Below are 5,658 nucleotides of genomic sequence, written 5' to 3'. Positions count from 1 at the left end.
GTGTCGACTCCAAAGAGCAAGGAAAATAAACCACCTTCCCACTGGACGCAAGAAATCGGAGCTGGCTCAGGGCGTGCAGTCCGGCTCCTCCGGGCAGGCAAGGGCTGCGCGCTCAGATCGCCGGCTTAATCCCTTTGCAAACAGGCAGCGATCGGGAGGAGGCAGAGCCAGGCAGGGGGCTTGCGAGGCAAACTTTCCCCCCCCCCCGGCCCCAGCCCCCACCGGCTAAATAATAATGATAATGGATTGGAATGCATTGAATAAAATAGAAATATATGGCCCTGGCTGATGTGGCTCAGTTTGTTGAGAATCGTCCCGTAGCTGGTTCCATTCCCGGTCAAGGCAAATACCTGGGTTGGAGGCTTGATCCCCGCTAAGGGGTGTGTAGGTAGCAGCCAATGATGTATCACCACCAAACCAATATTACATGAAATGTTGAGGGTATTCTTTAAGAAGAGGAGGAGAAGAAAGGAGGAGGAGGAGGAGGAGGAAAGGGAAGGGGGGCCGCGAAGGGGGAGGGGCGGAGGAGGAGGCGGAGGACAGTGAGAGGGAGGAGATGCAGGAGCCACGCCCCCTGTGCTGATTGGCCCTTTGAGAGACGGGGGGACACGCCCCCTTCTGCGATTGGCCACTGGAGGGAAGACGGTCCCTCCTCCCTACTTTCCTGCCGCGCCTCCTCCGGGGCCTCCTTGGGCTCCTCCCCGGCGCCCTGTCAATCAGGGTTCAGAGGTGGGCCGGGGAGGAGGCCGAGCTGAGACTGGGTCCTTAAAGGTGCAATGGTCCCCGCTCCTTAGCCAGCTCCTCCTGGGCTTGCCTGCCTCTCTGAGGTCCTGTCCTTGAGAAAACGTGGCTGCACTTAAATGCAAGCGTATAGAATTAACAGGAAAGCACACAGACCGTGAGGGTCTCCCCATCCCTGTCTTCCTTTTGCTGTAAGGTTGCCATTTAAAACTTGATCCTCTCAAATCCTCAGGCCTCAGGGAAGCTGTTGAGGGCAAAAGTCCGTCAGCACCGAGCCCTTATGAAACACAGTCGAGCTGTTAATATCATTAATAATGATTTTGAATAAGTGGCCAGTGTAATAATAGATTGTTTTTAATCGCAGTAGAGTTAAGGAATAGGAACTGTGACATTTTTGTTGCATGAAAACTAAATTACAGAGTATGAAACTAAATAATGCTAAAGAAAAAAAAAGACTAATAAGTAAGTTCACAAAATGAAACTAATTCAGCATATCTCTCCCTTCCCCCTGAGGGAAATTAGTTATTTGGCTTAAATACGTAATAAAGAAATGCATTATCACAGTCTGGTTCTAGTTTTTAATATAGTCTAATAAGCATTATTAACGGGGATAAGAAGGGAACTGACATTTATTGAATGCCTACTATGCACCAAGTAATTTACACAAGTTATTTTATTTAATCCCCAAGACATCTCTGTGAGTTATGGAGCTTTATTTCCATTTTACAGAGCAGGAACTCAGAAAGGTTAAATAACTGGTCCAAAGTGTCAAAGCTGGAATTCAAACCCAAGTGTGGCTCTTTCCTGAAGCCCTGTGTGTCAGCTATGCAGCCTGCCTCGGCCTCCAAAAATATGGGAACCGTGTGAAAATTAGCTTTGTACACATTGCCCATCTTGTTTGAAAAGACTTAAGGCAGGTGTCCTCAAACTTTTTAAACAGGGGCCAGTTCACTGTCCCTCAGACCGTCGGAGGGCTGGACTATAGTTTAAAAAAAAACTATGAACAAATTCCTATGCACACTGCACATATCTTATTTTGAAGTAAAAACAAAACGGGAACAAATACAATATTTGTATTTGCATGTGGCCCGCGGGCCATAGTTTGAGGACCCCTGACTTAAGGTGTTTAAGTCTATGCAAACAAGATGTCTTCAATTGAAAATGGGTAAAAAAGAATGAAAAAAAATAGGATCAGGAAAAAAAAAGCTAATAAGAAATCCATAGTCAAGTCCAATCCCATTGCTCCAGGTAGGCCATGAATTTGCCCCCCCATCTTTTCATCAGGCAAGGTGAGAGGGGGATTCTGACTGCTACGCAGTCACAACAGCCATAAGACGAATTACCGAGGAAAACCCGGAATATTCTGGAAGACAATATGTTCTGCCAGCTCTCTTCCTGGAGGGCAGGGCTGCCTGGGGAAATGCAGGGAACTGCTGCGAACTTTGCACTCCCCAGTCCACAAAATGGAGGGAACTTGCCAGGTGCTTTGAGATCCTCAGATAAAATGTATTCTTTTCAGCAGCCCAACCTCCTTCCAATCATTATGAAAAACAGGTTTGGCAAGAAAAGGGGCATATATGAAAGGATTTCAAAACAGTTCTTAACAAGTGAGTTGGAGCTTGTTGGCATGAAGGCATGCAGTGGGGTATTCATTATAATTCTGATGTGATATTCATAACAACTGTTCATTCACATCCATACCCTGACTTGTAAACGGGTGAGTTTTTTTAATCAACACTAATAAAGAGTTGAGTACAAAACTATATCCTGAAATCATACATCAATCATGGTGATCAGCGTATTTCTTACAAAGAAGAAATTCTCACCTCTTACAGCATAAAAACAAGTAAAGCAGAGCCTGTACGAAATCAGTTGGGGAGCAAGTACTTCTACCTGGAAATCTAACAGAAGTTCTCGGGTGAAGCGTACGACCCACACCAGAAGGTCCTTGTCATGGAGGAACATTTTAGTAGAGAAATAAGAAACACACGCAATGATACCAAGGAAAGCTGGGTTTTATCCGGTGCTTTACAATGATTCTGTGTTATTTTTAAGGTACTTTATGAATTAATCACCATCGTTGTCTGGCCTCAATGCCTATGCCTTTAATTATTACCCTATAATGTTACCAAAGTAGGTTTCAATGTCTCATAAATGCTACAGAAGGGACACTAGGCCTTCAGTGTCTGTTATGGGCTGGGAAGGGGTGACCCAGTTAGAGGGACAAGACGCAGACTCTGAGGAGGTCTGAAGGATGAACTGGATCCGAAAGCCGGCGCTAATGAATTTGACAGGAGGACAGAGTATCTCTCCAGGCACCATGGAAGTGACGAGAAAGGTGAGATGGGAGGACATGGAACAGCAGCATCCGTGCCTTTTATTTGGTGAACACCCGGGAGCCACCGAGGGAGTGGCTGGCTTGTTTTAAGCAGGCGAGGAGAAAAGTGTGTTTTAGGAAGAAGTATCTGGCTGCCAACACAAAACCTTTGGCGAAGATGGAATAAGGAAGATGAAGGAGGAAGGTGGCAGAAGAAAAGGGCAGGAGAGAAGAGGGATGAGGCGTGATGGGAGGAAGGGCAGCACTGGCGGAATGCCAGTGGCGCTATGGATACAACTTGCTGGGTGTTGATTATGTTTCAACCTGTGTGCACATTACCACCAACTTTTCACAATTTGACACTTTCTTTTAACAACTTCCTTGTGAGGTTATAATCTCTACTTTGCAGATGGAGAAACCAAAGTTCCTAGAAGTTGAGCTACTTGACAAAGTATGAATTTAAAACTCTCCTGCTTTTAATACATTACAGAGAATGGAGGAAGTTAAGGAAGAAACTACCCTAGGTGAAACAGAATTAAAATTAGAATCTCCTTTTTGCATCGAGGAATGGCTAGCGGTAGACTCCGAGGAGAAACTCACACGGGTTTCCCTACCTGCGGGCTGTGGCCATGGGTGAGTCGGCCCCTTTGTGTGTCGCTGTCTCGCAGGGGCTCTGATTCCAACAGGTGTGTAGCGAGTGCGTGCTGAAAGAATGGGTGACCCAGCAGTCACACTGCATTTCTCACGAATAATAAATGAAGTCCACAGAACTATGTTTAAGGACATAGTTGCATCAAAATTTGTCCAACTAGCAGAGTGGCTCTCACTGACCTCAGTCCAACACCCTCAGGCCCCTTCCCATGCCAGCCTCTGTGGGGATGTCGTTTCCTCTGAGGACCCCCTTCCAGAGGCCACCGGAACCTCAGGAGCTCGCACTCTCCTCTTCTTGACGGGGTGGCGAGGGGGCGGTGAGGTGTGCAGGGCCCGGGACACACAGGCCAGAATAAACTCCCTGCCGTGCGCCCCAGAAGCTCTGAGCAGACACTCACCCCTGTGTGTTTGTAGCTATTTTTGAATTGGCTTCTCAGTTTCTAGAACTCTCTACTCTCGGGGGGAAGTTCTCCTCTGCCCAGGGGTCAGGACCGGAATTTGGACGGAGACCACCCGAGGCAATGGCCGGCCTTAGACCTCGCCCAAGGACTGGCCCCTTTCCCTTTCAGCTCTTCTCTGAGCTTCTCCTGGGTTCCTTCACACCCCCACCCCAAATCCTTCCTTCCTGCCCCACCTCCGCCCCCACCCCAGTGCCCTTGCCCTGCCTTTTCTTCTGTCCAGCCTCCTCTGTGCCCTCCCTGCTCAGGCCCTTTGCTGACCTCCATGGGCAGTTCAGGGACCCCCTGCAGGAGCCCTGCATTCTGTCAGGGCAGGGACCCTTCCCGGCCCATCAGCCAGCTCGGGGACTCTGTGAGCTCCTGGAAATGGCATCCGCAGGCTGGTGGTGTGTGCAACTTTGCATCCTGCTCAGAGCAGCGCCCATTATGTTTATCTGAGTCGCAAGGGATTTCAAGACCCAAAGAAGGTACCACCCACCAGCCGTGGGCTGTCGAGTAGAGTAAATGGTCACCGTGGCCCTGCAGCAGTGCGGAAGGCAGCTGGCTCTCGGCCTGCGCTCTCCGAGTGAACACGAGCCTCTCTGCCCTCTGGAGCAAGCTGCCACGCTGTGGACAGCCCACAGGACTGGCCATGGAAGACAGGCAACCCAATCTCAGCATCAGGCCTAAGCGCTGCAGGGGCCAACTGAAGCAAATCCACAGGAAAGCGAGGGCTCTGTGCTGGAACCTGGACTTGGCTGCCCTGCCTGAGCACCGACTGGCACTGCTGCGGCAATAAGACCAAGGGGCACCCTGACCCCAAGGAGCTTGCATTCTAGAGGAGGAGATGGACAACAAGCTAAGAGAGAAATCTACACGCTCAGAGACTCACACATGCTCTGCAGAAAGCGAAGCAGGAGGCGGAGCAATGTGACAGGGCGTGGGGGAGGCGTCGTCGAAAGGGTGGCCAGCAAAGGCTTTCTCGGAAGCTGGCATCCGGGCTGGTCTCGAGTGACGGGAACTCGGGGATGTGTGGGTCCTGGGAAGCAGCACTCAGAGGAGTAGGGTGGGAAGGAGGAAGTGACATAGGCAAAGGGCTTGAGCTTGGATTTGAACTTGAAGGCTAGAAGACCAGAGAGACTGGAGCTTAAGAAGCCAACGAGCGAGTATACAAAGATGGGGTCAGCGAGGAGGCGGAGACAGGCACCGTGTGGCCTTTCGGGCCAGGGGGAGAACTTGGATTTCACACTGACTGCGTTTGAAACCCACGGGCAGACACTGGCTCACTGAACAGCTTCTCCCCACGCCCTGCAGCCAGCGGTGAAGGCTGGGCGTGGCCTGCTCCCCTGGAGCCTGCACTTCTACTGGGACAGTCAATGGATGGAGCAGGGAGCACACAACGGACAATGATGAGCTCCATAGCGAAGAGGAAGTGGAAAGGCGCGGTGGAGAGCGCCGGCCACTGCCGGAGACAGAGGGGTCATGGAGGATGTATCTTGGAGGGACTTTTAG

The 5,658-nt window shown here is 50.2% G+C and overlaps 1 protein-coding gene across 1 annotated transcript in view; it reads right to left on the bottom strand.

Moving 5' to 3' along the window:
• The window catches only part of PBX1 (pre-B-cell leukemia homeobox 1), a 239,678-nt gene that overhangs the window by 225,889 nt on the left and 8,131 nt on the right, over positions 1-5,658 (bottom strand). The window lies entirely within an intron of this gene.

This window comes from Myotis brandtii, unplaced genomic scaffold, assembly GCF_000412655.1.
Source record: "Myotis brandtii unplaced genomic scaffold, ASM41265v1 scaffold64, whole genome shotgun sequence".
Taxonomy (NCBI): domain Eukaryota; kingdom Metazoa; phylum Chordata; class Mammalia; order Chiroptera; family Vespertilionidae; genus Myotis; species Myotis brandtii.
The sequence above is the reverse complement of the archived record's forward strand: the minus strand, read 5'-3'. Positions and strand labels throughout refer to the sequence as shown.